Below are 17954 nucleotides of genomic sequence, written 5' to 3'. Positions count from 1 at the left end.
TTTTTTTTTTTTTTTACAGATTTGAACATCTTCTTGTGGATTGTGTATTAAATATCATTTCAAGTAGGCAAGAAATAAGCTTTTACATTTGTTTTACATCAAGGAGGGGAAAAAAAACACATGTCTTCATGATTTCTACTCATGCAGCAATGTAAGATATGTCTTAGAAAAAACTACCCGTTGCTTTCTACCTCATTTCAGCTCATTCCAAGTTGTTTGAAAGAGGTTAACTAGTTTCACTTTAGTGATCAGGGCTATACTAGTTTGTCTTACAAGGAGGAGGAATGATTATATTTCTTCATATAGAAAGGAGGCGGATTTTGGATCTAAATATGATTCGAAAGCATCCACAGAAGATTTAAAAATTTGCCTATTAAAAATGTAACAGGGTCTCTGTCCTGATTGCTCAAATCTCATAGACCAGAAGAAGGAAGAAAAAAAACAAGACATGTGCAAATAGCTGGCCAAGTCTACCACTAGCCAGGAGGTGCTTCCCTGTATGATGAAGATTCAAAGAGAAACAATTCAAAAGCTAAGTGAGAGTGGGACAAGGGCAGGTTTCCTGTAGACAGTGGCCTTTAATATTGACCTGGGAGGAAGGTGATAGAACTTGGAGATTTGGGGCAGAGGAGGAAGGGTGGAGAGATGAGGGAGTCAGGAGCTGGGCAAGGAGGGTAGGGTCCTATGTGACAGTCATGAAAGAGAATTCTAGAAAGGTAGCTTGGGATCACATTGTGGGGACTGAGGTTGGATTGAGGCATTTGTATTTTCATGTGGAGGCAAGAAAGGGGCAGTGACATTTAGTAAGCAGCTGTGCTGTCCGTGGTACAAGGAATAGATGGGAACAGGGACCTGTTGGAGGCTGGCAGGTCATTAGATTGTGGTCACTAGCCAGGCAGGTGACAGTCATCAAACTAGAAAGATGTCAGCAGGAACTATGATAACGAGACTGCCCCAGGGGTTGGGCGTTGGGGAGAGGAAAGGAGAAGGCAGAGATAGACGTTGGCACCTTTGACGGAAATCCAAAGGACTTGGCAGACTGGTGGGAAGGCAAATTCAGTTTTACACCTATGTGTTTTGAGAGGCTTCCGGAACATTTGGTGAAAGAGGTATAGCGGTATAGCAGTCAGTTGGAAATTCAGGTTAGAGCTACTCTGAGAACATGGGCCTGGAGAGACCCTTCAGAAGGTCAAACATACAATGGAAGCCATGCAGGTGGCTGACGTTGCTCAGGGAGAAGAACTGCTTAGAAGAAAAATGAACAAATCTGGGGCGGATTTCCTTGCTTAGGCAAAGGAGCAGGAATGGAGGATAGAGTGGAGTAATTGGAAACAAGGGGACCACAGGCAATGGTGGAATCCAGTGATGTGTGAGGAGGAAGGAGTTTTATGGAGTTCAAGACCAACAGAGTTGAACACAGCAGGGTGGATGAACAGAGAAGGATTAAGGCCATTGAGTCTGTGTTTGGAAGGTTGGTGATTACTTGGGTGCAGTGATGGAGACAGAAAACAGGCTCTAGCTGCAAAGGTCAGGTACACAGTAGGTTCAGGGTGTTCCCCTTTCAAGGTGAACAAAGAATGTTGAGACCAATCTAGAAAAGGGAACCTTTTGAAAAGATTGGATATGGATCCTTGAGCCTTCTCCAATAGACGTTCCCAGCCCATTTTCTCTGAAGCCCCTGCTTTTTTTGAGCATGAACCTCCTTCCACCACTGATTCTCTGTCATTTGCTAGGATTCCCTGGAGCAAGGAGGTCATTTCTCAGCAGGAACCTCTCCTCTCCTATACCAACTATGAACATCTCCATTCTGTGAAAGGACTTCATTTTCACATTGATATCTTGCCTTCTTGTCATGGTCCTGTGTCATAGAAAGTGTCTGCTACCATTGGTAATGTGGGAGGTCATGATTCTGGACTATAGCAACTCCTACATCTGCAGGCTGCAGAGAGGTGGGAGTGAGTTTAGCTGTTGCACAAAGATCATGAGCCAGTTGGCTAAGGAGCGGATTTCAAACCTCCCCCTTCCCTCTTTGGTATCTCTTGTGTGAGTGCCCATCTGTCCACCCCCCCTAAGCTACTTTGCACCCCATTGGATCCATTCTCTCATTAGAACCAGGTTGTGAAGACTGTAAGAGTAATATTTTGGTCAGAGGAGTGGGAAGGAAAGGGGAAGGAAGATAATTCAGTGGAATAGAGCAGTTGCACATTCCAAATTCATTTTACTGACTTTTTATTTTCATCACAAAGAGAGCAAATGTCCATTTCCCCATTTGCCTTTCATTTTACCTAGATATTGATAATATTTATTTTTTTAAAACATTTTTAATGTTTATTTTTGATGGGGGGGGAGGGGCAGAGAGAGAGAGGGAGACACAGAATCCAAAGCAGGCTTCAGGCTCTGAGCTGTCAGCACAGAGCCCGACGCCGGGCTCGAATGCACAGGACGGTGAGATCATGACCTGAGCTGAAGTCGGATGCTCGACTGACTTAGCCACCCAGGTGCCCCTTTGATGATATTTCTAATACTGCTTCACTTACAGTAAAGAGTACAGCATCAAGGATTCAGGGACATACATGGTTAAATCTTTGTTCCCAAGATTCCAAAGATAAGTGGCAAGTCTTTCTGGCACTATTTTTTTTTTTTTTTTTTAATTTTAACCCTTTGAGTATTCCTCATCTCTATTCTGTGCCGCATGATTTATGCAAGCGTTGTCTTGGCTTAAGGCACTTGGAAATAAAGTTCTCTTTTGCATATCAAGGAGTGTACAAACTTGCAAACATTCTCTGAGATGTTGTGAGATCACTTGGGGCGGGGGGGGGGGGGTGAGAAATGCTGGCTCAACAGAAATGTAGTAGCTGTCACTGATTTGTGGGGACATCAAAAAGCAATGAAAGGAGACCAAGGACGAAAAACGGCAGTCATTTCAAACTATAAGTAATCCCAAGAACAAAGTTTTGCTCATTTATAGTTTCCACAGTTTTAGAGAGTTAATGCCTGGAGTGTTTCCTTGGCCCTTTCTGTTCGTGTACAATTATCTTGAGACTGATTTGCTAGCAAATAGTATTGCTCAAAAATGAGAGTAATTCACGAGAATATATTTATTCAGTGACTCATTAAAGCCACATTCACATTTTTAGTAACCCATACAGTTTTGATTTTCTATGTGAATTTTTGCCATAACATTATAGATTGTTACGCTGGCTCCAGAGTATTTATATTTAATTCTTATGAAGCTTTTACCTCTATTTCCTTAAAATTGTCGGCATAATTTTAACTTTTGTTACCTTAATATAATACCTTCCTCTACCTCTCTCCCCTTCTTCTATTAGCTCTAGTTCCCAATGCCCTCCTTAGGAAGGCAGATAACCTGATTAAAAAAATTTTTTTTAAAAATTATATTTGTGAGAGAGAGGGAGAGAGATCGTGTGAGTGGGGAAGGGGCAGAGGGGGGTACAGAGGATCCGAAGAAGGCTCTGTGTTGACAGCAGAGAGCCTAATGTGGGGCTTGAACCCACAGACCGTGACATCATGACCTGAGCTGAAGCCAGACTCTTGAAACGACTGGGCCATCCGGACACCCATCTGGTTTTACCTAATACTCAGGACTCTTGTCCTGGAGAGCATGCTCTGTGACCACTCATGAGTCTCTGTGCGGACTCATCATTCTCTCCCAAGACCTCTGCACCACCTTCTCTCCATCTTTTTACTTTAATCTTCTGCCCGGACTTGGATTCGCTTTACTCTGGCTTTAGGTTCCAGCTCTGTATGGTCCGTAGTTTCTCTGTGTTGTGGGTTGAATTGTGCCCTCCCCAAAGATACCGTTCAAGCCCTAATCCCCAGTACTTGTGAATGTGACCTTATTTGAAAATAGGGTCTTTGTTGAGATGAAATCATACTGGATTAAGGTGGGCCCTAGTCCAGTGGCTGATGTCCCTACAAGAAGAGGAAATTGGACACAGATTGGATTCTGCACAAAGACAAAGGCACAGACTGGAGTGACGCATCTAGAAGGCAAGGAACACCAGAGATGGCCAGCAACCACTAGAAGCTGGGGCAGAGACACGTATAGATGCTACCTTAGAGCATCCAGGAGGAATCAACCTGGCCAACACCTTGGTCTTGCACTTCCAGCCTCCAGAATGGTTTACCTCTACTTTATCCTCTTAACCTTTAGCATCTAGAGAAGAAGAGATAAACTCATCTCCCATGCCAGTTTTCTCCATTTGCACACTTCAGACCAGTTCTGTGTCCTCCCTTTACTCTCCAGAAGGCTGTGCCAGCTGGATTAGCTTTGCATTGGCATTGGTCTTGTGGGAGGAACTGGCAGGAGAATGAAGGGCAGAAGGACAGAGCCTTCTCACCCTCTAATTTGGTGGGGTGGTCCTGGCAGCAGATCGATTCTCCATGCCTAAGGCTCCTTCAGGGCTCCACTTCTCACTGGGGCCCTGTGGTGCCATTTCTTCCTTTTGCCCATTTAATAGGTGTGGAAATGGCTTCTCCCTGGTTCCTGTACTCCTGTCCATAACACTGCAAGTGATACCTTTATTAAAATATCTTTTTTTAAAGTATATTTATGTTGAGAGAGAGTGCAAGCAGGGGAGGGGCGAGAGAGAGGGAGAGTGAGAGTCCCAAGTAGGCTCTGCACTGTCAGTGCAGAGCCTGATGCAGGGTTCAAGCCCACGAACCATGAGATCATGACCTGAGTTGAAATCAATAGTCGGATGCTTAACCAACTGAGCCATGCGTGTGCCCTAAAATATCTTTTGGTGAGCCATCTGACCTGTATCACTTTCCTAAAAACTTACTGGGATCTTGGGCCAACCCTTTTCCCGGTTAGATGCACACTGTCTGCTCAACACTATTCTTTCTACTTTTCAAAATTCTAGTCAAAATTCACCTTTCTCTCTAATGCTTTTCTAGATTATACCCTTGCTGTTTCCAGAAAATTGTAAATGGATATGCGTTCTTTTGAGACATTTGTGCACTTACATGTTTTCACTCAGAATATACCCATCCCAGGAATTCGATTGTAAATGGTTCAAGGTTAAGGGCAGTATATACAGTCTAATTTAGATGTTCTTGCTCTATAACCCTGCCAGACTCTGCAAGATCTTGTCAATGCTGCATGGGGTAGGAGAAAGTGACTAAGAAACAGCCAAGTCCAAATGCATACAAAGCCAGATACTGTTATATTGTAGTTGTGGAATACGTCACATTTAGTATTTATTGTGTGGGATTCTTGAATTCCTAGAGAGAAAAGTATAGACATTTATAGTCTCAAAATTATTTTAAAGTTTAAAAAAGAAAGGAAAAAGTTTCTTTACTCTTGCATCAAATATGACACTTTTTTTGTATTTTCCCCCCAGCTTTATTGAAATAACATTGACATTTAACATTGTGTAAGTTTAAGATGTACACAGGGATGATTTGATACTTGTATATGGTGGGAAATGTTGACCTCAGTAAGCTTAGTTAATATATTCTTTACTGTAACATAGTTACAACTTTGTTCTAGTTGAAGCTTCACTCAGCAGCTTTCAAGTATACACTACTGTATTATTAACTATAATCACCATGCTGTAAATTAGATCCCTAGAACTTATTCATCTTATTTAACTGAAAGTTTGTACCCTTGACCAACATTCCCCATTTCCCCCATTCCTGAATCTCTGGCAACCACCGTTCTAATTTCTGTTTCTGTGAGTTTAATGTTTTTAGATTTCACATATAATGAGATCAAGTAGCATTTGGCTTTCTTAGAATTACTTCATGCTGCGTAATGCCCTCAAAGTCCATCCAAGCTATTGCAAATGGTTCTTTTTTTTATGGCTGAGTAGTATCCCATTGTATATAGAAGCACACCTTCTTTACCCATTCATCCATTGAAGGGCACTCAGGTTGTTCCATGTTTCAGCCATTGTGAATAATGCTGCAGTGAACACGGGGGTGCAGGTAGCTCTTTGTGATTTTGGTTTTTATCTTCTTTGATTGTAGGGTCACATGGTAGTTCTGTTTTTAATTTTTTGAGGAAACTCCATTCTGTTTTCCATAGTGTCTATACCATTTTACATTCCCACCAACAATGCACAAGGGTTCCCTTTTCTCTACATCCTTGCTGACGTTTCTGATCACTTGTCTCTGGTAATTAGCCCTTCTAACAGGTATAAGCTATATCTCCTTGTGATTTTGGTTTGCCCTTCCCCAATGATTAGTGACAACAGGTATGTTTTTATGTACTTATTGGCCATTTGTATGTCTTCTTTGGAGCAATGTCTATTCAACTTCTCTGCCCATTTTTAATTTTTTTTTTTTATTTTTGAGAGAGAGAGAGAAAGAGAGAAATAGTGCAAGCAGGGGAGGGGCAGGGAGAGAGGGAGACACAGAATCTGAAGCAGGCTTCAGGCTCTGAGCTGTCAGCACGGAGCTCAACACAGGGCTCGAACTTATGAACTGTGAGATCACGACCTGAGCTGAAGCTGGACGCTTAATCAACTGAGCCACCCAGGTGCCCCTTCTCTGCTGATTTTTAAATCAGATTGTTTATCTTCTGCTATTGAGTTGTAGGGGTTTCTTTTATATTCAACATTAACCCCTGATCAGATATATGCCTTGCAAATATTTTCTGCCATTTCCAAGATTACTTTTTCATTTTGTTGATTTGTTTGATGTGGAAAAAGCTTTTGAGTGTGAGGTAGTCCTAGTTATTGATTTTTTGGTTGTTGATGTCATATACAAAAAGTCATTGTCAAAAAACTGTCAGAGTGTTTATGTTTTCTTCTAGGAATTTTATGGCTTTGGGTAGTTCATTCAAGTCCTTAATCCATTTCAAATTAATTTTTGTAAGTGGTGTGCACCATTTACTGAAGAGTCTGTCCTTTCCCCATTGAGTGTTCTTGGAAAGCCTGTCAAACAAATGGTCAACATATTCGTTGTCTGTGTATGCATGGATTTATTTCTGAGCTTTCAATTCTGTAACCATTGGTCTATGAGTCTGTTTTTAGGACGGTACCATATTGTTTTACCATTGCTTTGGAGTGTAGTTGAAATCGGGAAGTGTGATGCTAGCAGTTTTGTTGTTAAGATTGCTTTGGCTATTTTCAGTCTTTTGTGATTCCACATGAATTTTAGCATTTCTTTTTCTATTCCTGTGAAACGTGCATTGGAATTTTGACAGATTGCATTGAATCTGTAGATAACTTTGAGTAGTATGGATATTTAAACAATACTAACTTTTTTCATGTGTAAATATGGGATATCTGTCCATGTGTTTTTGTTGTTTTCAATTTCTTTTTTCAATATTTTAGAGTTTCTGGTATATAGATCTTAAACTTCATTGGTTAGATCTATTGCTAAGTGTTTTATTGTTTTTGATGCTACTGTAAATGGAATTGTTTCTTTTCTATTTTTTTCAGATAGTTCATCATTAGTGTGTGATTTTTTAAAACGTTTTATATCCTGCAACTTTACTGAATTTATTTATTACTTCTAATAGTTATTTGGTGGAATCTTTATGATTTTTTACATATGAGATGCCACTAGCAAACAGGGATCATTTTCATTCTTCCTTTCTAATTTGAATGCCTTTTACCTCTTGCGTGATTTCTATGACTAGGACTTCCAGTACTGTATTGAACAGGAGTGGTTACAGTGGCCATCCTTGTTTTGTTCCTACCGTTAGAGGGAAAGCTTTCAACTTTTCACCACTGAGTGCAATGCTAACTGTGTTTGGGTTATATGCAGACTGTATTATGTTGAGGTGCCCTATTTGTTGAGTATAATCATGAAAAGATGTTGAATTTTTATCAAATGCCTTTTCTGGATCTTTTGCAATGATAATTTATGGTTTTGGTCTCTGTTCTATTGGTGTGATATATCACATTTACTCATTTTGCATATTTTGAAATATCCTTGCATCCCATGGATAAATGCTATGTAATCATGTATGATCATGATGTGTGCTGTTGAATTTGGTTTGCTAACACTTTGTTGAGAATTTTGCATCTATATTGATGAGAAGTATTGGCCTACAGTTTTCTTTTCTTGTAATATCCTTATCTGGCTTTGGTGTCAGGGTATGCTGACGTTGTAAAACAAGATTGAGAGAGTTACCATCTATTCAATTATTTTTGGAAGAGTTTGAGAAACATTGTCATTAATTTTTCTTTAAATGTTTGATAGAATTTGCCTGTGAAGACTTCTCCTGGGCTTTTGTGTTTTGTAGCTTTTGATTATGGATTTAATTTCTTACTTGTTATTGGTCTGTTCAGATTTTCCATTTCTTCATGATTCAGGCTTGGTAGGTCTTGTTTCTAGGAATTTATTTCTTCAAAGTTGTCCAATTTGTTGGCATATGATTATAGTCTTTTATGATCCTTTTTATTTCTGTAGTATCATTTGTAATGTCTTCTTTTTCATTTGTAATTTTATTTGAGCCTTCTCGATTTCTTGGCAGTGTAGCTAAAGGTTGTCAATTTTGTTTATCTTTTAAAAAAAACAGTCTTAGTTTTGTTGATGTTTTATATTGTTTTTCTGTTCTCTATTTCATTTATTTCTACTCTGGTCTTTGTTATTTCCTTCCTTATTCTAATTTTTGGCTTTGTTCTTAATTTTCTAGTTCCTTGAGGTATAAAGTGAGGCTGTTTACTTGAGATCTTTCTTTTCTTCTTAATGTAGGCATTCATCGCTATCAACTGCTCTTAGCCCCACTTTTGCTGCGTCCCATAAGTTTTGGTATGTTATGTTTCCACTTTTGTTGATTCAAGGTATTGTTTCATTTGAATTTTGGTTTCACCTTTGGCCCATTGCTTGTTCAGGGATATGTTGTTTAATATCCATTTAGTTTTGAATTTTCCAGTTTTCCTCCAGCTACTGATTTTTCTTTCACACTACTATTGTCAGAAAAGACACTTGGTATAATTTACATCTTTTAAAATTGCTGATAGTTGTTTTGTGACTTAACATCCTGGAGAATGTTCCATGTGTACTTGAGAAGAATCTGTATTCTGCTATTGGATGGTATGTTCTGTGTATGTCTGTTAGGTCCATTTAGTTTAAAGTTTAGTTCATATCCAATATTTCCTTATTGAGTTTCTGTCTGGATAATCAGTCCATTGTTGGAGGTGGTGTATTGAAGTCCCCTACTATTATTATTTTTATTACTCCCTTCAAATCTGTTAGTATTGGCTTGGGTAATAGTTGGGTACCTATTATTCTCTTGACGAATTGGTCCCTTTATCGTTATATAATGATTGTCTTTGTCTCTTGTAAAAGTTATTGACTTAAAGTCTATTTTGGCTGATATAAGTATAGCCACCCTGATCTCTTTTGATTTCCATTTGTATGGAGTATCTTTTTCCATTTTTTCATTTTGAGCCTGTGTATGTCCTTGAGCCTTTAGCGAGTCTCTTATAGGCAACGTGTAGTTGCGTCTTGTTTTTTAAACCCATTCAACTGTTTTTGATTGGAGCATTTAATCCAGTTACATCTAAAGAAATTTTTCATAGGTAAGGACTTGCTACTGCCATCTTGTCAACTATTTTCAGGCTATTATGTAGCTCCCTTGTTGCTTTCTTTCTCTCTTGCTGTCTTTTGTGAATTAATGATTACTATTGTGGTACACTTTGATTCCCCACAGTACTACAATATTCTGAATCTGACTATATACTTTCCATTACTACTGTGTTTATTTTTATAGATTTTCATGTTACTCCTCCATGTCCTTTTGTTCAGCTTGAAGAATTTGTTTCAGCTTTTCTTGTAAGGCAGGTCTAGTGGTGATGAACTTCCTCAGCTTTTATTAGCAAAAGTCTTGATTTAACTTTTATTTCTGAAGGAGAACTTTGCTGGATAAAGTATCCTTGGTTGGCAATATTTCTTCTAGCACTTTGCATATATCATTCCATTCTCTCCTGACCTGAATAGTCTCTGCTGAGAAATCTGCTGATTGCCTTTTATGATAACTTTTTTTGTTTTTCCTCTTATTGCTTTTAAAATTTCCTCTTTGTCTTTGATTTTAAACAGTTTAATTATATCATGTCTTGGAGAAGATTGTTTTGGGTGGACATTTTGGGCGATCTATTACTTTCATGAACTTAGATGTCCAGATATCTCCCCAGGTTTGAGAAGTTCTCAGCCATTGTTTCTTTTTTTTTTTTTTTTTCAACGTTTATTTACTTTTCGGACAGAGAGACAGAGCATGAATGGGGGAGGGGCAGAGAGAGAGGGAGACACAGAATCGGAAACAGGCTCCAGGCTCTGAGCCATCAGCCCAGAGCCTGACGCGGGGCTCGAACTCCCGGACCGCGAGATCGTGACCTGGCTGAAGTCGGACACTTAACCGACTGCGCCACCCAGGCGCCCCAGCCATTGTTTCTTTAAATAAGTTTATACCCCCTTCCCCCTCACTTTTCCTTCTGCGAATCCAGTGATGTGTAATTGAATCTCACAAGTCACATTGGCTTAGTTTTTTGGTGTTCATTCCTCTGACTGGATAATTTCCAAAGATATATCTTCGAGCTCACTGATTTCTTTCTTCTGCTTAATCTGTTCTGTTGTCGAAGCTCTCTACTGAATTTTTCAGTTTAGTCCTTGTACTCTTGAACTGCAATATTTGTGTTTGGTTTTTTTTATGCTTCCTAAGTCTTTGCTGAACTTCTCATTTTGTTCTCGTAGTGTTTTCACAATATTGTTAAATTGTTTGTGTCCCCTTGTTCTCTGGGCATCTGTAGGACAATTATTTTGAATTCTTTGTCAGACAATTCCATATCTCTTTTTCCTTGGGTCCAGTTGCTGGAGGTTTACTGTATTTCAATGGTGGAATTCTGTTTCCCTGATTCTTTATGACCCCTGTAGCTTTGCATGGGTGTCTGCATTTGAAGACGCAGTACCTCTTCCAGACTTTATGGACTGACTTCAGTAAGGGTAGGAGCATACTGGAGTATGCTGTGACCTCATGTCTAATGATGCAGGGCACCAAGTGGTGGCAGTAGGGCCAGGAGGCATAGTGGCTCACTGGCTCGGGCCATCTAAGCATTGACAGCTGCGTGGTCAGTTCTGTAAGGGATTCCATAGAGTCTGCAAGGGCTGTTGGGATTCTCAGAATTATATCCAGGCCCAGTAGTTAGAGACCAGAACAAGCAGTGGTAGTGACTGGAACTGGTGGTATACATATGTTTGGCTGTGTGAGCTAGCTGCAGGCTTCTGTGTAGTGGTCAGGCCTATTGCAAACACATATGTAGTGGTGTGGGGGCTAAGGCAGGCAGCGAGGACCAGGGCCAACTGTAGGTGTGCTGGCAGCTGCATGGGTTTTGGCTGTCTGATATGCTGTGGCTCCTGGGTCTTGTCTCAGGTGCACAGAAGTGGAGGCCAGTGATGGGGGTTGGGCCAGAGGCATACAGGTGCACAGATGGGGTTGCTGGCTGCAGATGAATGCAGTGGTTCAGGCCAGTGACAGAAGACAGAGTACAATCTGGGTCCACAAGCAGCCGGTGGGGGCTCCATATCAGCATGCTCTCCTGTGGCTGCACAATCTCCCCCTGGGCTTGTTTGTGGCAGTGGAGACTGGTGATAAGTGTGTAAATGCACAGCTGGAGGGGTTAGCCTGGAGTGTGTGCATGGCAGTAGGGATCAGTCATGGGCATCTAGGCTGGTGTCTTATACTGGAGCCTTATACTGGAGCAGCTGCAGAGGCCCAGGCTGGCTGCTGTTGTGGTTCCTGGGCCTTGTAGGGGGCATGTAGGGGGAAGAGGGATGCAGGGAGAGACTCAGAGCTAGCTTCAGTGAGTGCAAATACCTGCAGGGTGAAAGCCAGTGAAATCTGCAACACGTCTGTCAAACTGCTGGTTATTGGTTTTGTTCATGGCTAATGTGGCTAGGTTTATCTGTAAAACAGGGCACTGGGAATTGAAATTTCTCCCACCAAATTGGTGCTATTGGTAACCCCTGCTCATCTCCCTGTTTCTAGATATCTCTATACATCCCAGCTTTGGCAGTCTCTGGGTTGGGTGAAATGGAAGGAGGTCTTCTTGACTTGGGGGAAATGGATTTCTCATCCCACTCTTCCTTCCCCTGTGAGGGGCACTCTTTCTAGCTAGGGAGTTCACCCTTGACACTGAGTAAGGCCAACTTGGGAGATGGAATGATGCAGGGAAAATGAAACTTCCATTCTTCCTTTTTGTGCTCCCATTATCACAGTTCTGTGCTCCCATTTCTCACAGTTCTGGAAGTTGGGAACTCCAAGATCAGGGTGCAGCATGGTTAGGTTCTGGTAAGGGTCCTCTTTCTGGCTTGCAGATGATTGCCTTCTTGCCGTGTCTTCACAAGAGGGACGGACACACACACACACAGATATCTCTGGTCTCTACTTATGAGGGCACTAATCCCATCATGAGGGCTCCACCCTCATGAACTCATCTAAACCTAATTACTTCCCAAAGACCCTAATACCTAATACCATCACATTTGAGGTTAGGGTTTGAACATTTTTGGGGGGCACACATATTTGGTCTATAACAGGAATGATAATGTCCCTAAGGGAACTGGCGGATGAAAGAGGTGAAAAGTAGATATTTCCTCCTCATTTCATCTTTCTGCCTGTGCAATTGGCCAGTGAAATTTCCCAGCTGTGTTGGGGCAGTACATTAGATCAGATTCTCTGTGAGGTGGTTGCTGGTATCTGATAAGTGACTGCATGTTTATGACACCCGGTCTATGGTCTGGTATATGCCAAATGTCCCCTTTCACTATGGCAGGAGAAAGCTCAAAAAATGGCAGTGATTGTATGGCAGAGCTTTTATGAATGTTTAGAGAGGCACTTTTCATGTCGCTTGTTGTACCTCTTGCCTGCTGAGTCACTGTTGAGCAATGGGAAATTAGCTTGGTGTAATGGAGAGAGTGCTACTTCATGTCACTGCTTAAATCTGACAAATCTGAACCCGTATTTAGGCTTCATCATATGTGGTTTGTAGAGTTTGGAAAATCACCTTTATGAAGTTCAGTTTCCCTATATCTCAAATGGGACTGAAAGTTTACTTTTAAGATCAAATGAGATACACACAAACACACAACAATGTAAGGAATTGTGGAGGGACATAGCTGACTATGACAGAAAGGCAGTGTTCCTGGCATATGACACCTGGCGATACAACCCTAAGCTACTAACAGTGTGACTGTGGACAAGTGACTCATCTCCTATGGGGCACTAAAGAAGCATCTTGATTCATTTGAATTCAGTGTGTGTTCACAGAATATCTGGCTTGTTTAAGGCAACATAGCTGAAATCAAAGCTCTACCTTATGTCAAGGCTTTATCCTACCAGGTGGTCTTCTGAGTTAATTAGCTATTTTAAATACTGTGCAAATGCTTTTACTGAACTCTTAAAAAAAAAAAAGAAAAACCCAAATATCCCACTTAGATTGGGACTGGGCAAGAATAGTTTACTTAAGCATATCCAGATATTTCCTAACTTATGTCTTTATCTTTCTTAGCAAAGGGAGAACAGAGCTCTAACTCTGCTCTCTAGTTAGACCTCCTTAGTTACCGAAAAGTCTTAGAAATGTTTCTAGTGTCAGGAAACCATGGCCCAAGAAGCTTGACTCATAATCATTGTCTCAGATAGCTGGAATGGGAAAGCTTAATCTTCACTTCCTACGACCACAGATCATGCTGTAGCCAAAGAAGTGTGGCAGGCAGACTCTAGGGTGACCCCCTAATGACCTTTGCCTGCTAATGTTCGCATCCTTGTGTAATCAACTCCCCCTGAGGGTGGGTAGAAGCCATGACTTGCTTATAACCAGTAGAATATGGAAAAGGTAATAGATGCCACTCCTGGTCTTGCTCGTAATCTTGCTCTAGAGACTCTCTCTCTCTCTCTAGCTAGATTTGAAGAAGTAGTCAACCATATTGGGAGGGCCATGTAACAGGAAGCTTCTAGGAACTTCTAGAAGGGTGGCTTTCAGCTGATAACCAGTGTGAAGCCAGGACACTAGGTCCTATTTTAAGAAAATGAATTCCACCAACAGCTTGAGTGAGGTTAGGAGTAGGTTATTCCCCAGTCCAGCTTCTAGATGATACCACAAACACAGTCGACACCTTGGTTACAACCTTCTGGAACCCAGAGCAGAGGACTCCATTAAATTGTGCTTGGACTACTAACCCACAGAAACTATGAGATAATAAATATGTATTGTTTTAAGCCTCTAAGTTTGCAGTAATTTGTTACCCAGGAATAGATAACTTATACAAGAAAGTAGATATTCTGATTTATGCAATTTGCTATATAGCCATTTATAATTGGGAAAATACATTTGTGTTCTAATTTTTTTCAGCATTTTCAAGTTACTTTTTAAGCAAAGGCAGTAGTAATATCTTCTTAGCAAATTTTACACAGCACACCTAAAGTACTGTGCTCTTAAACCTTCTCTAAACCTTGAAGTGTGCAAAAATAGCTGTGAGGTTTGAAAAACAAATTTTCTTCCCCATGGGTGTAGTCTTCCACGAGTATTACACTCTTTGCATAGGATGTCTTCCGTTCAGCATCATATCGTACATTCAGCCATTTTGAGCTTAGTTTAATATTTTTTCCCCCAGATATCATTATTGATGCTTTTTAGTTTTCTAACTGACAGATTGGCAAAAAATAGATGATTTGGCGATAGTCTGGGCTCGGGAGTCCTCGTGAGTTAGGCGTTGCCGTTGTACAGCCTCAAAGAGCTTCCACAGGCAGAAACTTGCCTTTCTTTTCTGTGAGTCTCCATTTTCTCCCAGGCCAAGCCCCGGAGGTAGGAAGCTGGGTCCCAAGCACTAAAGTTTAATGAGCCAGTCATGCAACAACAAGGAGAATTAGGTCCTCAGAGGCTGAGATGATTTCTACTTCATAGCACACAGCCACTTAATAAAAACACATAAAACTTGGCTTTCTTTTTCTTCAAGAGAATGTGAAGAATTTATCAGAAAAGGGAATGTGAGCTCAAACTCATGGAGTTTGTCTTTTTTTTTTTTCAGATAGTGTAACAGTGAGTGTAACCATTGGTCCATAGCCGTGGTATATATGATCATTAAGCTATGCTGGTGATTAATCTTTTAAAAATTTTTCTTAATGTTTATTTTTTGAGACCGAGAGAGACAGAGCATGAGTGGGGAAGGGGCAGAGAAAGAGAGGGAGACACGGAATCCACAGCAGGCTCTAGGCTCTGAGCTGTCAGTACAGAACCTGACATGGGATTCGAACTCATGAGCTGTGAGATCATGACCTGAGCTGAAGTCGGATGCTTAAGCAACTGAGCCATGCAGTCAGTCCTCAAATATTATTAATCTTAAAATACAGGATATTGTTCTTGAGATTGCTACAGGAAATCTCCCCTGCCTGTAGGAAATCTTCAAGAAATAGGTGTAAACCAGTGATTCTCAGCCTGGGCTGTACGTTGAGATCTTCTGGGAGCTTAAAAAATCCCATTGCCCAGGTCACACTACAGAATCACACTAGAATCTCCGAGACTGGGTTGGAGTCATCAGTATTTAAAAAAAAATTAAAAAAAAATTTTAAATGTTATTTTTGAGAGAGAGAGACAGTGTGAGCCAGGGAGGGGCAGAGAGAGAGACACACACACACACACATACAAAGGATCCAAAAGGCTCCAGGCTCTGAGCTGTCAGCACAGAACCCGATGTGGGGCTCAAACCCATGAACTGTGAGATCATGACCTGAGCTGAAGTCAGATGCTCATCTGATTGAGCCATCCAGGTGCCCCTTAAAAAATTTTTTTTTTAGTTTATTTGTTTTGGGAGAGAGAGAGCAAGCAAGTAAGCAGGAGGCAGAGAGAGGGAGAGAGAATCCTAGGCGGGCTCTGCTCTGCCCTCTGATGCGGGGCTCAATCTCACAAATGGTGAGATTATGACCTGAGACAAACCCAGGAGTTGGACACTTACCTGACTGAGCCACCCAGGCACTCCAAGTCATCAGTAGTTTTTAATCATCCTCAGGAAGTTTCCAAGGTGAAGCTGGTGTTGAGAACTACAGGGACTTAATTTCTATTTTATGGTAACACTTTCCCTGTAGTCACATGTTTGATAACTTGAACTTAAATGTAATTCAGGTAAAAATCAGGAAATAAGCAAAAACAAACTAAAAAAACCAAAGAACAACGACAACATTTTTTTTTCTTTCCAAAGGTGTATTTTTTCATCAGACACCTGCTCTGCACTTATTTTAATTTTCACACCCTGCTAAGGGCTAGTATTCAGAAACAATGACCTGGCCCTGAACCTACAACACTTTTCATCTGGTGCCTGATATAAATAAATCAGTGATTACAACTTCATTGTAGAAATACTATTAAGTAATGTATAGAGTGTTAGATAAGCGTGGAGGAGTGGAACATAATTCAGATGGGGCTAGGATATAGACAAGGTTATTGAATGAGTTGATACTTGACTCTCAAATGAGATTGACTCAGTTGGAGACGCAGGGGAAGAACATTCTAGGTTGAGGTAACAGCATGTAGGAAAACACAGGAGCAAGGAAAAACATGGCCCTTGTTGTAAGGAGAATACTGTCATCCCCCGAACCCCAAAGATGCCCACATCCTAATCCCTGAAGCCTGTGGTTACGTCATGTCACATGGCAAGGGGAAATTAAAGTTGCACGTGGTATTAAGTTTAATCAGCCGACTTTAAGAGAAGATTACTTGGACTATACAAATGGATCCAGTGTAATCACAAGGGTCCTTTAAAGTAGAGGAGGAAATCCAAAGGGAGGTCAGAGCCAGAGAGTGAGATGACTATGCCACATGGCTGTCTTTGAAGATTGAGAGAGGGGCCAGGAGCCAAGGAATGCAGGTGGCCTCTGCAAGCTCAAAAAGGCAAAGTAACTGGTGTTCCCCTAGAGCCACCAGAAGGAATACAGCTGTGCCAATACCTTGATTTCAGACTTCTGACTTCTAGAACTGTGGGATAATGAATTTGTGTTTTTTCCAAGCTACTAAGCTTATGGTAATTTGTTTTAGCAGCAATAGGAAGCTAATACAGTCTCTTGTAGGGAACTGTAAGTGGAGATTTGCTTTGGATAAAGTGTTAGTGAGCCATTGCTTAACTTTTGTCAGGGGGTGAAATGAAGCAGGATCATACTGTAGAAAAGTCACACTTGTAGCAGTATTGATAATGGTTTGAAATAGGGTCAACTGCAGAAGGGAGCAGCAGGGTGTGAATCGAGAGATTAGAGCACAAAGTAAAACAGTAATTTGAGCCAGCCAGACCAGTATGAACAATAGTAATTGTTGCTTTTTATTGAGTCTATGCTTATGTATAACCCTGAATTTTTAGCTTAAATTCTAATTTTTTAAGTCTTAAAAAAATCTCTCAAAGTAAGTGTTAATACCCACATTTTATTAGAGACAAGACAGAGTCCCAAGAATTAAAAAAGTTGCTTAGGATTATGTAGCTAATCAGTGATGAGTTAAGTTTAGAACCAGGTCTGTTGACGGGGAAGCCCATGGATGTTCCATGGTGTCACTGTGTCTGAAAAGAAAGACATATAACAGTTAACCTGGGGATGAGGGAGAAGATTTTCAAAAGGGCAAGAACTCAGAGCTGTTGGAAACAATATTCAGTACCAGAAAAGCATTTGAGGGTTTTGGAATAATAACTGGAGCTCAAGAAACGCACCTCATTTATGAAGGAAAAAAAAGATGAAACATTGACTTTGTTTCTTTTGTCTAAAGTACTCTAATGCTAGGAGCACCTGGGTGGCTCAGTCAGTTAAGCATCTGACTTGATCTCAGCTCAGGTCTTGATCTTGGGGTCATGAGTTCAAGCCCCATGTTGGGCTTCATGCTGAGTGTGAAGCCTACTTAAAATACTCAAACACTTTACAACTGTGCCAACAACTTTTAACCAGGGTGTAAAATATTTGCCACCATTGAGAATCCCCAGTGTTTAGCTCTGTCTGATGGGTGAGGATT

The sequence above is a fragment of the Felis catus genome, chromosome B2 (assembly GCF_018350175.1).
Source record: "Felis catus isolate Fca126 chromosome B2, F.catus_Fca126_mat1.0, whole genome shotgun sequence".
In the NCBI taxonomy this organism is placed as follows: Eukaryota; Metazoa; Chordata; class Mammalia; order Carnivora; family Felidae; genus Felis; species Felis catus.
The sequence above is the reverse complement of the archived record's forward strand: the minus strand, read 5'-3'. Positions refer to the sequence as shown.